The sequence below is a fragment of the Triplophysa dalaica genome, chromosome 5 (genome assembly GCF_015846415.1).
Source record: "Triplophysa dalaica isolate WHDGS20190420 chromosome 5, ASM1584641v1, whole genome shotgun sequence".
NCBI lineage: Eukaryota > Metazoa > Chordata > Actinopteri > Cypriniformes > Nemacheilidae > Triplophysa > Triplophysa dalaica.
The window spans coordinates 16970835-16985731 of NC_079546.1; the positions used below are offsets into that span (position 1 = coordinate 16970835).

The 14897-nt window shown below is 46.4% G+C and overlaps 36 non-coding genes across 36 annotated transcripts; 20 read left to right on the forward strand and 16 right to left on the reverse strand.

Moving 5' to 3' along the window:
* The first annotated feature begins 159 nt into the window (after positions 1–159).
* trnar-acg (transfer RNA arginine (anticodon ACG)) lies at positions 160–232 on the forward strand. Its single transcript has one exon. It is a non-coding gene; the product is annotated as a tRNA-Arg (tRNA).
* An 82-nt stretch (positions 233–314) lies between these two features.
* trnay-gua (transfer RNA tyrosine (anticodon GUA)) lies at positions 315–401 on the forward strand. The gene is given in 2 exon segments: positions 315–351; positions 366–401. It is a non-coding gene; the product is annotated as a tRNA-Tyr (tRNA).
* An 86-nt stretch (positions 402–487) lies between these two features.
* On the reverse strand, positions 488–559 carry trnae-cuc (transfer RNA glutamic acid (anticodon CUC)). Its single transcript has one exon. It is a non-coding gene; the product is annotated as a tRNA-Glu (tRNA).
* Positions 560–652: 93 nt separating this feature from the next.
* trnam-cau (transfer RNA methionine (anticodon CAU)) lies at positions 653–726 on the reverse strand. Its single transcript has one exon. It is a non-coding gene; the product is annotated as a tRNA-Met (tRNA).
* A 1005-nt stretch (positions 727–1731) lies between these two features.
* trnal-cag (transfer RNA leucine (anticodon CAG)) lies at positions 1732–1814 on the forward strand. The gene has a single exon. It is a non-coding gene; the product is annotated as a tRNA-Leu (tRNA).
* A 366-nt stretch (positions 1815–2180) lies between these two features.
* Positions 2181–2267, forward strand: trnay-gua (transfer RNA tyrosine (anticodon GUA)). Its single transcript is given in 2 exon segments — positions 2181–2217; positions 2232–2267. It is a non-coding gene; the product is annotated as a tRNA-Tyr (tRNA).
* An 86-nt stretch (positions 2268–2353) lies between these two features.
* trnae-cuc (transfer RNA glutamic acid (anticodon CUC)) lies at positions 2354–2425 on the reverse strand. Its single transcript has one exon. It is a non-coding gene; the product is annotated as a tRNA-Glu (tRNA).
* Positions 2426–2518: 93 nt separating this feature from the next.
* trnam-cau (transfer RNA methionine (anticodon CAU)) lies at positions 2519–2592 on the reverse strand. The gene has a single exon. It is a non-coding gene; the product is annotated as a tRNA-Met (tRNA).
* A 1006-nt stretch (positions 2593–3598) lies between these two features.
* Positions 3599–3681, forward strand: trnal-cag (transfer RNA leucine (anticodon CAG)). The gene has a single exon. It is a non-coding gene; the product is annotated as a tRNA-Leu (tRNA).
* Positions 3682–4047: 366 nt separating this feature from the next.
* On the forward strand, positions 4048–4134 carry trnay-gua (transfer RNA tyrosine (anticodon GUA)). Its single transcript is given in 2 exon segments — positions 4048–4084; positions 4099–4134. It is a non-coding gene; the product is annotated as a tRNA-Tyr (tRNA).
* An 86-nt stretch (positions 4135–4220) lies between these two features.
* On the reverse strand, positions 4221–4292 carry trnae-cuc (transfer RNA glutamic acid (anticodon CUC)). The gene has a single exon. It is a non-coding gene; the product is annotated as a tRNA-Glu (tRNA).
* A 93-nt stretch (positions 4293–4385) lies between these two features.
* trnam-cau (transfer RNA methionine (anticodon CAU)) lies at positions 4386–4459 on the reverse strand. Its single transcript has one exon. It is a non-coding gene; the product is annotated as a tRNA-Met (tRNA).
* A 1006-nt stretch (positions 4460–5465) lies between these two features.
* On the forward strand, positions 5466–5548 carry trnal-cag (transfer RNA leucine (anticodon CAG)). Its single transcript has one exon. It is a non-coding gene; the product is annotated as a tRNA-Leu (tRNA).
* A 216-nt stretch (positions 5549–5764) lies between these two features.
* Positions 5765–5837, forward strand: trnar-acg (transfer RNA arginine (anticodon ACG)). Its single transcript has one exon. It is a non-coding gene; the product is annotated as a tRNA-Arg (tRNA).
* An 82-nt stretch (positions 5838–5919) lies between these two features.
* On the forward strand, positions 5920–6006 carry trnay-gua (transfer RNA tyrosine (anticodon GUA)). Its single transcript is given in 2 exon segments — positions 5920–5956; positions 5971–6006. It is a non-coding gene; the product is annotated as a tRNA-Tyr (tRNA).
* An 86-nt stretch (positions 6007–6092) lies between these two features.
* trnae-cuc (transfer RNA glutamic acid (anticodon CUC)) lies at positions 6093–6164 on the reverse strand. The gene has a single exon. It is a non-coding gene; the product is annotated as a tRNA-Glu (tRNA).
* Positions 6165–6257: 93 nt separating this feature from the next.
* Positions 6258–6331, reverse strand: trnam-cau (transfer RNA methionine (anticodon CAU)). Its single transcript has one exon. It is a non-coding gene; the product is annotated as a tRNA-Met (tRNA).
* A 1005-nt stretch (positions 6332–7336) lies between these two features.
* On the forward strand, positions 7337–7419 carry trnal-cag (transfer RNA leucine (anticodon CAG)). The gene has a single exon. It is a non-coding gene; the product is annotated as a tRNA-Leu (tRNA).
* Positions 7420–7785: 366 nt separating this feature from the next.
* Positions 7786–7872, forward strand: trnay-gua (transfer RNA tyrosine (anticodon GUA)). The gene is given in 2 exon segments: positions 7786–7822; positions 7837–7872. It is a non-coding gene; the product is annotated as a tRNA-Tyr (tRNA).
* An 86-nt stretch (positions 7873–7958) lies between these two features.
* Positions 7959–8030, reverse strand: trnae-cuc (transfer RNA glutamic acid (anticodon CUC)). Its single transcript has one exon. It is a non-coding gene; the product is annotated as a tRNA-Glu (tRNA).
* Positions 8031–8123: 93 nt separating this feature from the next.
* Positions 8124–8197, reverse strand: trnam-cau (transfer RNA methionine (anticodon CAU)). Its single transcript has one exon. It is a non-coding gene; the product is annotated as a tRNA-Met (tRNA).
* Positions 8198–9203: 1006 nt separating this feature from the next.
* On the forward strand, positions 9204–9286 carry trnal-cag (transfer RNA leucine (anticodon CAG)). The gene has a single exon. It is a non-coding gene; the product is annotated as a tRNA-Leu (tRNA).
* A 366-nt stretch (positions 9287–9652) lies between these two features.
* trnay-gua (transfer RNA tyrosine (anticodon GUA)) lies at positions 9653–9739 on the forward strand. Its single transcript is given in 2 exon segments — positions 9653–9689; positions 9704–9739. It is a non-coding gene; the product is annotated as a tRNA-Tyr (tRNA).
* Positions 9740–9825: 86 nt separating this feature from the next.
* Positions 9826–9897, reverse strand: trnae-cuc (transfer RNA glutamic acid (anticodon CUC)). Its single transcript has one exon. It is a non-coding gene; the product is annotated as a tRNA-Glu (tRNA).
* A 93-nt stretch (positions 9898–9990) lies between these two features.
* On the reverse strand, positions 9991–10064 carry trnam-cau (transfer RNA methionine (anticodon CAU)). The gene has a single exon. It is a non-coding gene; the product is annotated as a tRNA-Met (tRNA).
* Positions 10065–11069: 1005 nt separating this feature from the next.
* trnal-cag (transfer RNA leucine (anticodon CAG)) lies at positions 11070–11152 on the forward strand. Its single transcript has one exon. It is a non-coding gene; the product is annotated as a tRNA-Leu (tRNA).
* A 216-nt stretch (positions 11153–11368) lies between these two features.
* Positions 11369–11441, forward strand: trnar-acg (transfer RNA arginine (anticodon ACG)). The gene has a single exon. It is a non-coding gene; the product is annotated as a tRNA-Arg (tRNA).
* An 82-nt stretch (positions 11442–11523) lies between these two features.
* On the forward strand, positions 11524–11610 carry trnay-gua (transfer RNA tyrosine (anticodon GUA)). The gene is given in 2 exon segments: positions 11524–11560; positions 11575–11610. It is a non-coding gene; the product is annotated as a tRNA-Tyr (tRNA).
* An 86-nt stretch (positions 11611–11696) lies between these two features.
* Positions 11697–11768, reverse strand: trnae-cuc (transfer RNA glutamic acid (anticodon CUC)). The gene has a single exon. It is a non-coding gene; the product is annotated as a tRNA-Glu (tRNA).
* Positions 11769–11861: 93 nt separating this feature from the next.
* trnam-cau (transfer RNA methionine (anticodon CAU)) lies at positions 11862–11935 on the reverse strand. Its single transcript has one exon. It is a non-coding gene; the product is annotated as a tRNA-Met (tRNA).
* Positions 11936–12940: 1005 nt separating this feature from the next.
* trnal-cag (transfer RNA leucine (anticodon CAG)) lies at positions 12941–13023 on the forward strand. The gene has a single exon. It is a non-coding gene; the product is annotated as a tRNA-Leu (tRNA).
* Positions 13024–13239: 216 nt separating this feature from the next.
* trnar-acg (transfer RNA arginine (anticodon ACG)) lies at positions 13240–13312 on the forward strand. The gene has a single exon. It is a non-coding gene; the product is annotated as a tRNA-Arg (tRNA).
* An 82-nt stretch (positions 13313–13394) lies between these two features.
* On the forward strand, positions 13395–13481 carry trnay-gua (transfer RNA tyrosine (anticodon GUA)). The gene is given in 2 exon segments: positions 13395–13431; positions 13446–13481. It is a non-coding gene; the product is annotated as a tRNA-Tyr (tRNA).
* An 86-nt stretch (positions 13482–13567) lies between these two features.
* trnae-cuc (transfer RNA glutamic acid (anticodon CUC)) lies at positions 13568–13639 on the reverse strand. Its single transcript has one exon. It is a non-coding gene; the product is annotated as a tRNA-Glu (tRNA).
* A 93-nt stretch (positions 13640–13732) lies between these two features.
* trnam-cau (transfer RNA methionine (anticodon CAU)) lies at positions 13733–13806 on the reverse strand. Its single transcript has one exon. It is a non-coding gene; the product is annotated as a tRNA-Met (tRNA).
* Positions 13807–14811: 1005 nt separating this feature from the next.
* On the forward strand, positions 14812–14894 carry trnal-cag (transfer RNA leucine (anticodon CAG)). Its single transcript has one exon. It is a non-coding gene; the product is annotated as a tRNA-Leu (tRNA).
* Positions 14895–14897: the final 3 nt, after the last annotated feature.

Here is a 14897-nt window from a genome sequence, read left to right on the forward strand (position 1 = left end):
CAAATCGAAGAGTGAAGTGTCGAAAAGTGAGGAGGAAAGGTCTGCTTTGAAGTTGCAAGTAATCTTGACTACCAGGCACAGGTTTGTTCCAGAGAGCGTGGGTTCTTTCAGCCCCTTTGCCTGTTCTCGATCTGCGTTCTTCCTGTGTGCCCTCAAAGAGGGCCAGTGGCGCAATGGATAACGCGTCTGACTACGGATCAGAAGATTCTAGGTTCGACTCCTGGCTGGCTCGTTGCTCCTCAGCTCCTTTTCGTGCCACGAGGGCTTCCGCTGACAAGGCCCAAAAATAGCTCAGACGATAGACTGTATCTGGGCCTTCGATAGCTCAGTTGGTAGAGCGGAGGACTGTAGGCATCTCACTGGTCATCCTTAGGTCGCTGGTTCGAATCCGGCTCGAAGGAAGCGTCTCTTTAAGCCTTGGAGACCTTCTAAGGTTATTGTTTTTTCAAAGTCCCACGAATACAGCCAGAGGGTGTCCAAAAGCGCATTCCCTGACCGGGAATCGAACCCGGGCCGCGGCGGTGAGAGCGCCAAATCCTAGCCACTAGACCACCAGGGAGCACCCGCTCGTGAACGTTCCTACGCGGGAGCCGGAAAGATGTGTCGCCTTAATAGAGCCAGTCTGTCAGTTCAAAAGAATTTCCCACCACGCTGCCCCGTGTGAGGCTCGAACTCACGACCTTCAGATTATGAGACTGACGCGCTGCCAAACTGCGCCAACGAGGCGTACCCAGCATGTTTAAGTAAACAGCAAAGGTTAAAAGTGAAAAGACTAGGCCTTTTGTTGATATAACAGGGAAGCTGTCCATTTGGTTTCGGCCAAACATTTGTTTTGGAAGGGATCTGCACATATAAACAGGATGCGGGGAGTTCTAAGAATGGATATTCTTGCTTGTGACCATGCTTGTGATGCAATCTGAGAAAACATAGGAAATCGCTGTCCGCTAAATTCTTTTGCAGCGTCCGCCGGACGCAGTGGAGCAACTCTGGTCTGACCGTTTTCAGTGACAGAATAGCCTGACATTTCAGTATGCAATGTTTTATAAAAATAAAAGTAACAACAACCACAAAATACAAAGCACAAAACTTTTCATTAAATCTGATTCATCAATTTCATATGAGATGTTAAAGCGCAATTAGTGCATCGCATGAGGAGCAGAACTGAGTTCAAATGACTGTAGGGTTCAATTTTTTATGAAACAGGTAAAGGGACGGAAACTCCTTGGGATAATGAAGCCATACACATAGCCCTTACCATAAATCAGGGCTGTTCAATTAAAGCGGTCAATGTTCTTTTTTTGAAGTAAAATCTACTGAACATACAAACAAAGTGTAACAATTTAAATGGATTCATCGCGAGGAAATTACTGACAAAGCTACTTAAAATGCATCCGTTCCCTGCCATTTATACCAGAACAGATTCTAAATTATCTTCCCATTTAAAACAGTGTTCATTAGGAAATGCTCTTAACAGGCTGATCATTAATGCAATTGGTTTAAAATATATAATTCTTGCAAAAAATAGAAACAAGACCTCATGGTTTATGAATAAGCATCAAATCGAAGAGTGAAGTGTCGAAAAGTGAGGAGGAAAGGTCCCCTCTATCTGGGAATCGCGCTCCTTGCGGTACGTTATTTCTAAATGGCCTGTGTGCCATTGAACGGCTGCAATTAAGGGTCCATTCCGAAAGTGGTGGGTGCACGATTGCTGAGAGGCCGAACGCCCACACTGTCAGGATGGCCGAGCGGTCTAAGGCGCTGCGTTCAGGTCGCAGTCTCCTCTGGAGGCGTGGGTTCGAATCCCACTTCTGACATTGCTTTGCATGTCACACTGGAGACTCCAGGCTCGGCTTTACATGGAAACGGCCGTGCGCTAATTTAAGTCAGACAGTGTAAGGGTTCCAATCCACATCTGCTTTGAAGTTGCAAGTAATCTTGATTACCAGGCACAGGTTTGTTCCAGAGAGCGTGGGTTCTTTCAGCCCCTTTGCCTGTTCTCGATCTGCGTTCTTCCTGTGTGCCCTCAAAGAGGGCCAGTGGCGCAATGGATAACGCGTCTGACTACGGAAGATTCTAGGTTCGACTCCTGGCAGGCTCGTTGCTCCTCAGCTCCTTTTCGTGCCACGAGGGCTTCCGCTGACAAGGCCCAAAAATAGCTCAGACGATAGACGGTATCCGGGCCTTCGATAGCTCAGTTGGTAGAGCGGAGGACTGTAGGCATCTCACTGGTCATCCTTAGGTCGCTGGTTCGAATCCGGCTCGAAGGAAGCGTCTCTTTAAGCCTTGGAGACCTTCAAAGGTTATTGTTTTTTCAAAGTCCCACGAATACAGCCAGAGGGTGTCCAAAAGCGCATTCCCTGACCGGGAATCGAACCCGGGCCGCGGCGGTGAGAGCGCCAAATCCTAGCCACTAGACCACCAGGGAGCACCCGCTCGTGAACGTTCCTACGCGGGAGCCGGAAAGATGTGTCGCCTTAATAGAGCCAGTCTGTCAGTTCAAAAGAATTTCCCACCACGCTGCCCCGTGTGAGGCTCGAACTCACGACCTTCAGATTATGAGACTGACGCGCTGCCAAACTGCGCCAACGAGGCGTACCCAGCATGTTTAAGTAAACAGCAAAGGTTAAAAGTGAAAAGACTAGGCCTTTTGTTGATATAACAGGGAAGCTGTCCATTTGGTTTCGGCCAAACATTTGTTTTGGAAGGGATCTGCACATATAAACAGGATGCGGGGAGTTCTAAGAATGGATATTCTTGCTTGTGACCATGCTTGTGATGCAATCTGAGAAAACATAGGAAATCGCTGTCCGCTAAATTCTTTTGCAGCGTCCGCCGGACGCAGTGGAGCAACTCTGGTCTGACCGTTTTCAGTGACAGAATAGCCTGACATTTCAGTATGCAATGTTTTATAAAAAATAAAAGTAACAACAACCACAAAATACAAAACACAAAACTTTTCATTAAATCTGAGTCATCAATTTCATATGAGTTGTTAAAGCGCAATTAGTGCATCGCATGAGGAGCAGGACTTAGTTTAAATGACTGTAGGGTTCACTTTTTTATGAAACAGGTAAAGGGACGGAAACTCCTTGGGATAATGAAGCCATACACATCGCCCTTACCATAAATCAGGACTGTTCAATTAAAGCGGTCAATGTTCTTTTTTTGAAGTAAAATCTACTGAACATACAAACAAAGTGTAACAATTTAAATGGATTCATCGCGAGCAAATTACTGACAAAGCTACTAAAAATGCATCCGTTCCCTGCCATTTATACCAGAACAGATTCTAAATTATCTTCCCAATTAAAACAGTGTTCATTAGGAAATGCTCTTAACAGGCTGATCATTAATGCAATTGGTTTAAAATATATAATTCTTGCAAAAAATAGAAACAAGACCTCATGGTTTATGAATAACCATCAAATCGAAGAGTGAAGTGTCGAAAAGTGAGAAGGAAAGGTCCCCTCTATCTGGGAATCGCGCTCCTTGCGGTACGTTATTTCTAAATGGCCTGTGTGCCATTGAACGGCTGCATTTAAGGGTCCATTCCGAAAGTGGTGGGTGCACGATTGCTGAGAGGCCGAACGCCCATACTGTCAGGATGGCCGAGCGGTCTACGGCGCTGCGTTCAGGTCGCAGTCTCCTCTGGAGGCGTGGGTTCGAATCCCACTTCTGACATTGCTTTGCATGTCACACTGGATACTCCAGGCTCTGCTTTACATGGAAACGGCCGTGCGCTAATTTAAGTCAGACAGTGTAAGGGTTCCAATCCACATCTGCTTTGAAGTTGCAAGTAATCTTCATTACCAGCCAAAGGTTTGTTCCAGAGAGCGTGGGTTCTTTCAGCCCCTTTGCCTGTTCTCGATCTGCGTTCTTCCTGTGTGCCCTCGAAGAGGGCCAGTGGCGCAATGGATAACGCGTCTGACTACGGAAGATTCTAGGTTCGACTCCTGGCAGGCTCGTTGCTCCTCAGCTCCTTTTCGTGCCACGAGGGCTTCCGCTGACAAGGCCCAAAAATACCTCAGACGATAGACGGTATCCGGGCCTTCGATAGCTCAGTTGGTAGAGCGGAGGACTGTAGGCATCTCACTGGTCATCCTTAGGTCGCTGGTTCGAATCCGGCTCGAAGGAAGCATCTCTTTAAGACTTGGAGACCTTCAAAGGTTATTGTTTTTTCAAAGTCCCACGAAAACAGCCAGAGGTTGTCCAAAAGCGCATTCCCTGACCGGGAATCGAACCCGGGCCGCGGCGGTGAGAGCGCCGAATCCTAGCCACTAGACCACCAGGGAGCACCCGCTCATGAACGTTCCTACGCGGGAGCCGGAAAGATGTGTCGCCTTAATAGAGCCAGTCTGTCAGTTCAAAAGAATTTCCCACCACGCTGCCCCGTGTGAGGCTCGAACTCACGACCTTCAGATTATGAGACTGACGCGCTGCCAAACTGCGCCAACGAGGCGTACCACGGCATGTTTAAGTAAACAGCAAAGGTTAAAAGTGAAAAGACTAGGCCTTTTGTTGATATAACAGGGAAGCTGTCCATTTGGTTTCGGCCAAACGTTTGTTTTGGAAGGGAACTGCACATATAAACAGGCTGCGGGGAGTTCTAAGAATGGATATTCTTGCTTGTGACCATGCTTGTGATGCAATCTGAGAAAACATAGGAAATCGCTGTCCGCTAAATTCTTTTGCAGCGTCCGCCGGACGCAGTGGAGCAACTCTGGTCTGACCGTTTTCAGTGACAGAATAGCCTGACATTTCAGTATGCAATGTTTTATAAAAATAAAAGTAACAACAACCACAAAATACAAAACACAAAACTTTTCATTAAATCTGATTCATCAATTTCATATGAGATGTTAAAGCGCAATTAGTGCATCGCATGAGGAGCAGGACTGAGTTCAAATGACTGTAGGGTTCACTTTTTTATGAAACAGGTAAAGGGACGGAAACTCCTTGGGATAATGAAGCCATACACATAGCCCTTACCATAAATCAGGGCTGTTCAATTAAAGCGGTCAATGTTCTTTTTTTGAAGTAAAATCTACTGAACATACAAACAAAGTGTAACAATTTAAATGGATTCATCGCGAGCAAATTACTGACAAAGCTACTAAAAATGCATCCGTTCCCTGCCATTTATACCAGAACAGATTCTAAATTATCTTCCCAATTAAAACAGTGTTCATTAGGAAATGCTCTTAACAGGCTGATCATTAATGCAATTGGTTTAAAATATATAATTCTTGCAAAAAATAGAAACAAGAGCTCATGGTTTATGAATAACCATCAAATCGAAGAGTGAAGTCTCGAAAAGTGAGAAGGAAAGGTCCCCTCTATCTGGGAATCGCGCTCCTTGCGGTAAGTTATTTCTAAATGGCCTGTGTGCCATTGAACGGCTGCATTTAAGGGTCCATTCCGAAAGTGGTGCGTGCACGATTGCTGAGAGGCCGAACGCCCACACTGTCAGGATGGCCGAGCGGTCTACGGCGCTGCGTTCAGGTCGCAGTCTCCTCTGGAGGCGTGGGTTCGAATCTCACTTCTGACATTGCTTTGCATGTCACACTGGATACTCCAGGCTCGGCTTTACATGGAAACGGCCGTGCGCTAATTTAAGTCAGACAGTGTAAGGGTTCCAATCCACATCTGCTTTGAAGTTGCAAGTAATCTTGATTACCAGCCAAAGGTTTGTTCCAGAGAGCGTGAGTTCTTTCAGCCCCTTTGCCTGTTCTCGATCTGCGTTCTTCCTGTGTGCCCTCAAAGAGGGCCAGTGGCGCAATGGATAACGCGTCTGACTACGGATCAGAAGATTCTAGGTTCGACTCCTGGCTGGCTCGTTGCTCCTCAGCTCCTTTTCGTGCCACGAGGGCTTCCGCTGACAAGGCCCAAAAATACCTCAGACGATAGATGGTATCCGGGCCTTCGATAGCTCAGTTGGTAGAGCGGAGGACTGTAGGCATCTCACTGGTCATCCTTAGGTCGCTGGTTCGAATCCGGCTCGAAGGAAGCGTCTCTTTAAGCCTTGGAGACCTTCAAAGGTTATTGTTTTTTCAAAGTCCCACGAATACAGCCAGAGGGTGTCCAAAAGCGCATTCCCTGACCGGGAATCGAACCCGGGCCGCGGCGGTGAGAGCGCCGAATCCTAGCCACTAGACCACCAGGGAGCACCCGCTCGCGAACGTTCCTACGCGGGAGCCGGAAAGATGTGTCGCCTTAATAGAGCCAGTCTGTCAGTTCAAAAGAATTTCCCACCACGCTGCCCCGTGTGAGGCTCGAACTCACGACCTTCAGATTATGAGACTGACGCGCTGCCAAACTGCGCCAACGAGGCGTACCCAGCATGTTTAAGTAAACAGCAAAGTTTAAAAGTGAAAAGACTAGGCCTTTTGTTGATATAACAGGGAAGCTGTCCATTTGGTTTCGGCCAAACATTTGTTTTGGAAGGGATCTGCACATATAAACAGGATGCGGGGAGTTCTAAGAATGGATATTCTTGCTTGTGACCATGCTTGTGATGCAATCTGTGAAAACATAGGAAATCGCTGTCCGCTAAATTCTTTTGCAGCGTCCGCCGGACGCAGTGGAGCAACTCTGGTCTGACCGTTTTCAGTGACAGAATAGCCTGACATTTCAGTATGCAATGTTTTATAAAAATAAAAGTAACAACAACCACAAAATACAAAACACAAAACTTTTCTTTAAATCTGATTCATCAATTTCATATGAGATGTTAAAGCGCAATTAGTGCATCGCATGAGGAGCAGGACTGAGTTCAAATGACTGTAGGGTTCACTTTTTTATGAAACAGGTAAAGGGACGGAAACTCCTTGGGATAATGAAGCCATACACATAGCCCTTACCTTAAATCAGGGCTGTTCAATTAAAGCGGTCAATGTTCTTTTTTTGAAGTAAAATCTACTGAACAAACAAACAAAGTGTAACAATTTAAATGGATTCATCGCGAGCAAATTACTGACAAAGCTACTAAAAATGCATCCGTTCCCTGCCATTTATACCAGAACACATTCTAAATTATCTTCCCATTTAAAACAGTGTTCATTAGGAAATGCTCTTAACAGGCTGATCATTAATGCAATTGGTTTAAAATATATAATTCTTGCAAAAAATAGAAACAAGACCTCATGGTTTATGAATAAGCATCAAATCGAAGAGTGAAGTGTCGAAAAGTGAGGAGGAAAGGTCCCCTCTATCTGGGAATCGCGCTCCTTGCGGTACGTTATTTCTAAATGGCCTGTGTGCCATTGAACGGCTGCATTTAAGGGTCCATTCCGAAAGTGGTGGGTACACGGTTGCTGAGAGGCCGAACGCCCACACTGTCAGGATGGCCGAGCGGTCTAAGGCGCTGCGTTCAGGTCGCAGTCTCCTCTTGAGGCGTGGGTTCGAATCCCACTTCTGACATTGCTTTGCATGTCACACTGGAGAGTCCAGGCTCGGCTTTACATGGAAACGGCCGTGCGCTAATTTAAGTCAGACAGTGTAAGGGTTCCAATCCACATCTGCTTTGAAGTTGCAAGTAATCTTGATTACCAGGCACAGGTTTGTTCCAGAGAGCGTGGGTTCTTTCAGCCCCTTTGCCTGTTCTCGATCTGCGTTCTTCCTGTGTGCCCTCAAAGAGGGCCAGTGGCGCAATGGATAACGCGTCTGACTACGGAAGATTCTAGGTTCGACTCCTGGCAGGCTCGTTGCTCCTCAGCTCCTTTTCGTGCCACGAGGGCTTCCGCTGACAAGGCCCAAAAATAGCTCAGACGATAGACGGTATCCGGGCCTTCGATAGCTCAGTTGGTAGAGCGGAGGACTGTAGGCATCTCACTGGTCATCCTTAGGTCGCTGGTTCGAATCCGGCTCGAAGGAAGCGTCTCTTTAAGCCTTGGAGACCTTCAAAGGTTATTGTTTTTTCAAAGTCCCACGAATACAGCCAGAGGGTGTCCAAAAGCGCATTCCCTGACCGGGAATCGAACCCGGGCCGCGGCGGTGAGAGCGCCAAATCCTAGCCACTAGACCACCAGGGAGCACCCGCTCGTGAACGTTCCTACGCGGGAGCCGGAAAGATGTGTCGCCTTAATAGAGCCAGTCTGTCAGTTCAAAAGAATTTCCCACCACGCTGCCCCGTGTGAGGCTCGAACTCACGACCTTCAGATTATGAGACTGACGCGCTGCCAAACTGCGCCAACGAGGCGTACCCAGCATGTTTAAGTAAACAGCAAAGGTTAAAAGTGAAAAGACTAGGCCTTTTGTTGATATAACAGGGAAGCTGTCCATTTGGTTTCGGCCAAACATTTGTTTTGGAAGGGATCTGCACATATAAACAGGATGCGGGGAGTTCTAAGAATGGATATTCTTGCTTGTGACCATGCTTGTGATGCAATCTGAGAAAACATAGGAAATCGCTGTCCGCTAAATTCTTTTGCAGCGTCCGCCGGACGCAGTGGAGCAACTCTGGTCTGACCGTTTTCAGTGACAGAATAGCCTGACATTTCAGTATGCAATGTTTTATAAAAAATAAAAGTAACAACAACCACAAAATACAAAACACAAAACTTTTCATTAAATCTGAGTCATCAATTTCATATGAGTTGTTAAAGCGCAATTAGTGCATCGCATGAGGAGCAGGACTTAGTTTAAATGACTGTAGGGTTCACTTTTTTATGAAACAGGTAAAGGGACGGAAACTCCTTGGGATAATGAAGCCATACACATCGCCCTTACCATAAATCAGGACTGTTCAATTAAAGCGGTCAATGTTCTTTTTTTGAAGTAAAATCTACTGAACATACAAACAAAGTGTAACAATTTAAATGGATTCATCGCGAGCAAATTACTGACAAAGCTACTAAAAATGCATCCGTTCCCTGCCATTTATACCAGAACAGATTCTAAATTATCTTCCCAATTAAAACAGTGTTCATTAGGAAATGCTCTTAACAGGCTGATCATTAATGCAATTGGTTTAAAATATATAATTCTTGCAAAAAATAGAAACAAGACCTCATGGTTTATGAATAACCATCAAATCGAAGAGTGAAGTGTCGAAAAGTGAGAAGGAAAGGTCCCCTCTATCTGGGAATCGCGCTCCTTGCGGTACGTTATTTCTAAATGGCCTGTGTGCCATTGAACGGCTGCATTTAAGGGTCCATTCCGAAAGTGGTGGGTGCACGATTGCTGAGAGGCCGAACGCCCATACTGTCAGGATGGCCGAGCGGTCTACGGCGCTGCGTTCAGGTCGCAGTCTCCTCTGGAGGCGTGGGTTCGAATCCCACTTCTGACATTGCTTTGCATGTCACACTGGATACTCCAGGCTCTGCTTTACATGGAAACGGCCGTGCGCTAATTTAAGTCAGACAGTGTAAGGGTTCCAATCCACATCTGCTTTGAAGTTGCAAGTAATCTTCATTACCAGCCAAAGGTTTGTTCCAGAGAGCGTGGGTTCTTTCAGCCCCTTTGCCTGTTCTCGATCTGCGTTCTTCCTGTGTGCCCTCGAAGAGGGCCAGTGGCGCAATGGATAACGCGTCTGACTACGGAAGATTCTAGGTTCGACTCCTGGCAGGCTCGTTGCTCCTCAGCTCCTTTTCGTGCCACGAGGGCTTCCGCTGACAAGGCCCAAAAATACCTCAGACGATAGACGGTATCCGGGCCTTCGATAGCTCAGTTGGTAGAGCGGAGGACTGTAGGCATCTCACTGGTCATCCTTAGGTCGCTGGTTCGAATCCGGCTCGAAGGAAGCATCTCTTTAAGACTTGGAGACCTTCAAAGGTTATTGTTTTTTCAAAGTCCCACGAAAACAGCCAGAGGTTGTCCAAAAGCGCATTCCCTGACCGGGAATCGAACCCGGGCCGCGGCGGTGAGAGCGCCGAATCCTAGCCACTAGACCACCAGGGAGCACCCGCTCATGAACGTTCCTACGCGGGAGCCGGAAAGATGTGTCGCCTTAATAGAGCCAGTCTGTCAGTTCAAAAGAATTTCCCACCACGCTGCCCCGTGTGAGGCTCGAACTCACGACCTTCAGATTATGAGACTGACGCGCTGCCAAACTGCGCCAACGAGGCGTACCACGGCATGTTTAAGTAAACAGCAAAGGTTAAAAGTGAAAAGACTAGGCCTTTTGTTGATATAACAGGGAAGCTGTCCATTTGGTTTCGGCCAAACGTTTGTTTTGGAAGGGAACTGCACATATAAACAGGCTGCGGGGAGTTCTAAGAATGGATATTCTTGCTTGTGACCATGCTTGTGATGCAATCTGAGAAAACATAGGAAATCGCTGTCCGCTAAATTCTTTTGCAGCGTCCGCCGGACGCAGTGGAGCAACTCTGGTCTGACCGTTTTCAGTGACAGAATAGCCTGACATTTCAGTATGCAATGTTTTATAAAAATAAAAGTAACAACAACCACAAAATACAAAACACAAAACTTTTCATTAAATCTGATTCATCAATTTCATATGAGATGTTAAAGCGCAATTAGTGCATCGCATGAGGAGCAGGACTGAGTTCAAATGACTGTAGGGTTCACTTTTTTATGAAACAGGTAAAGGGACGGAAACTCCTTGGGATAATGAAGCCATACACATAGCCCTTACCATAAATCAGGGCTGTTCAATTAAAGCGGTCAATGTTCTTTTTTTGAAGTAAAATCTACTGAACATACAAACAAAGTGTAACAATTTAAATGGATTCATCGCGAGCAAATTACTGACAAAGCTACTAAAAATGCATCCGTTCCCTGCCATTTATACCAGAACAGATTCTAAATTATCTTCCCATTTAAAACAGTGTTCATTAGGAAATGCTCTTAACAGGCTGATCATTAATGCAATTGGTTTAAAATATATAATTCTTGCAAAAAATAGAAACAAGAGCTCATGGTTTATGAATAACCATCAAATCGAAGAGTGAAGTCTCGAAAAGTGAGAGGAAAGGTCCCCTCTATCTGGGAATCGCGCTCCTTGCGGTAAGTTATTTCTAAATGGCCTGTGTGCCATTGAACGGCTGCATTTAAGGGTCCATTCCGAAAGTGGTGCGTGCACGATTGCTGAGAGGCCGAACGCCCACACTGTCAGGATGGCCGAGCGGTCTACGGCGCTGCGTTCAGGTCGCAGTCTCCTCTGGAGGCGTGGGTTCGAATCTCACTTCTGACATTGCTTTGCATGTCACACTGGATACTCCAGGCTCGGCTTTACATGGAAACGGCCGTGCGCTAATTTAAGTCAGACAGTGTAAGGGTTCCAATCCACATCTGCTTTGAAGTTGCAAGTAATCTTGATTACCAGCCAAAGGTTTGTTCCAGAGAGCGTGAGTTCTTTCAGCCCCTTTGCCTGTTCTCGATCTGCGTTCTTCCTGTGTGCCCTCAAAGAGGGCCAGTGGCGCAATGGATAACGCGTCTGACTACGGATCAGAAGATTCTAGGTTCGACTCCTGGCTGGCTCGTTGCTCCTCAGCTCCTTTTCGTGCCACGAGGGCTTCCGCTGACAAGGCCCAAAAATACCTCAGACGATAGATGGTATCCGGGCCTTCGATAGCTCAGTTGGTAGAGCGGAGGACTGTAGGCATCTCACTGGTCATCCTTAGGTCGCTGGTTCGAATCCGGCTCGAAGGAAGCGTCTCTTTAAGCCTTGGAGACCTTCAAAGGTTATTGTTTTTTCAAAGTCCCACGAATACAGCCAGAGGGTGTCCAAAAGCGCATTCCCTGACCGGGAATCGAACCCGGGCCGCGGCGGTGAGAGCGCCGAATCCTAGCCACTAGACCACCAGGGAGCACCCGCTCGCGAACGTTCCTACGCGGGAGCCGGAAAGATGTGTCGCCTTAATAGAGCCAGTCTGTCAGTTCAAAAGAATTTCCCACCACGCTGCCCCGTGTGAGGCTCGAACTCACGACCTTCAGATTATGAGACTGACGCGCTGCCAAACTGCGCCAACGAGGCGTACCCAGCATGTTTAAGTAAACAGCAAAGGTTAAAAGTGAAAAGACTAGGCCTTTTGTTGATATAACAGGGAAGCTGTCCATTTGGTTTCGGCCAAACATTTGTTTTGGAAGGGATCTGCACATATAAACAGGATGCGGGGAGTTCTAAGAATGGATATTCTTGCTTGTGACCATGCTTGTGATGCAATCTGTGAAAACATAGGAAATCGCTGTCCGCTAAATTCTTTTGCAGCGTCCGCCGGACGCAGTGGAGCAACTCTGGTCTGACCGTTTTCAGTGACAGAATAGCCTGACATTTCAGTATGCAATGTTTTATAAAAATAAAAGTAACAACAACCACAAAATACAAAACACAAAACTTTTCTTTAAATCTGATTCATCAATTTCATATGAGATGTTAAAGCGCAATTAGTGCATCGCATGAGGAGCAGGACTGAGTTCAAATGACTGTAGGGTTCACTTTTTTATGAAACAGGTAAAGGGACGGAAACTCCTTGGGATAATGAAGCCATACACATAGCCCTTACCTTAAATCAGGGCTGTTCAATTAAAGCGGTCAATGTTCTTTTTTTGAAGTAAAATCTACTGAACAAACAAACAAAGTGTAACAATTTAAATGGATTCATCGCGAGCAAATTACTGACAAAGCTACTAAAAATGCATCCGTTCCCTGCCATTTATACCAGAACACATTCTAAATTATCTTCCCATTTAAAACAGTGTTCATTAGGAAATGCTCTTAACAGGCTGATCATTAATGCAATTGGTTTAAAATATATAATTCTTGCAAAAAATAGAAACAAGACCTCATGGTTTATGAATAAGCATCAAATCGAAGAGTGAAGTGTCGAAAAGTGAGGAGGAAAGGTCCCCTCTATCTGGGAATCGCGCTCCTTGCGGTACGTTATTTCTAAATGGCCTGTGTGCCATTGAACGGCTGCATTTAAGGGTCCATTCCGAAAGTGGTGGGTGCACGGTTGCTGAGAGGCCGAACGCCCACACTGTCAGGATGGCCGAGCGGTCTAAGGCGCTGCGTTCAGGTCGCAGTCTCCTCTGGAGGCGTGGGTTCGAATCCCACTTCTGACATTGCTTTGCATGTCACACTGGAGACTCCAGGCTCGGCTTTACATGGAAACGGCCGTGCGCTAATTTAAGTCAGACAGTGTAAGGGTTCCAATCCACATCTGCTTTGAAGTTGCAAGTAATCTTGATTACCAGGCACAGGTTTGTTCCAGAGAGCGTGGGTTCTTTCAGCCCCTTTGCCTGTTCTCGATCTGCGTTCTTCCTGTGTGCCCTCAAAGAGGGCCAGTGGCGCAATGGATAACGCGTCTGACTACGGATCAGAAGATTCTAGGTTCGACTCCTGGCTGGCTCGTTGCTCCTCAGCTCCTTTTCGTGCCACGAGGGCTTCCGCTGACAAGGCCCAAAAATAGCTCAGACGATAGACTGTATCTGGGCCTTCGATAGCTCAGTTGGTAGAGCGGAGGACTGTAGGCATCTCACTGGTCATCCTTAGATCGCTGGTTCGAATCCGGCTCGAAGGAAGCGTCTCTTTAAGCCTTGGAGACCTTCAAAGGTTATTGTTTTTTCAAAGTCCCACGAATACAGCCAGAGGGTGTCCAAAAGCGCATTCCCTGACCGGGAATCGAACCCGGGCCGCGGCGGTGAGAGCGCCGAATCCTAGCCACTAGACCACCAGGGAGCACCCGCTCGTGAACGTTCCTACGCGGGAGCCGGAAAGATGTGTCGCCTTAATAGAGCCAGTCTGTCAGTTCAAAAGAATTTCCCACCACGCTGCCCCGTGTGAGGCTCGAACTCACGACCTTCAGATTATGAGACTGACGCGCTGCCAAACTGCGCCAACGAGGCGTACCCAGCATGTTTAAGTAAACAGCAAAGGTTAAAAGTGAAAAGACTAGGCCTTTTGTTGATATAACAGGGAAGCTGTCCATTTGGTTTCGGCCAAACATTTGTTTTGGAAGGGATCTGCACATATAAACAGGATGCGGGGAGTTCTAAGAATGGATATTCTTGCTTGTGACCATGCTTGTGATGCAATCTGAGAAAACATAGGAAATCGCTGTCCGCTAAATTCTTTTGCAGCGTCCGCCGGACGCAGTGGAGCAACTCTGGTCTGACCGTTTTCAGTGACAGAATAGCCTGACATTTCAGTATGCAATGTTTTATAAAAATAAAAGTAACAACAACCACAAAATACAAAACACAAAACTTTTCATTAAATCTGATTCATCAATTTCATATGAGATGTTAAAGCGCAATTAGTGCATCGCATGAGGAGCAGGACTGAGTTCAAATGACTGTAGGGTTCACTTTTTTATGAAACAGGTAAAGGGACGGAAACTCCTTGGGATAATGAAGCCATACACATAGCCCTTACCATAAATCAGGGCTGTTCAATTAAAGCGGTCAATGTTCTTTTTTTGAAGTAAAATCTACTGAACATACAAACAAAGTGTAACAATTTAAATGGATTCATCGCGAGCAAATTACTGACAAAGCTACTAAAAATGCATCCGTTCCCTGCCATTTATACCAGAACACATTCTAAATTATCTTCCCATTTAAAACAGTGTTCATTAGGAAATGCTCTTAACAGGCTGATCATTAATGCAATTGGTTTAAAATATATAATTCTTGCAAAAAATAGAAACAAGACCTCATGGTTTATGAATAAGCATCAAATCGAAGAGTGAAGTGTCGAAAAGTGAGGAGGAAAGGTCCCCTCTATCTGGGAATCGCGCTCCTTGCGGTACGTTATTTCTAAATGGCCTGTGTGCCATTGAACGGCTGCATTTAAGGGTCCATTCCGAAAGTGGTGGGTGCACGATTGCTGAGAGGCCGAACGCCCACACTGTCAGGATGGCCGAGCGGTCTAAGGCGCTGCGTTCAGGTCGCAGTCTCCTCTGGAGGCGTGGGTTCGAATCCCACTTCTGACATTG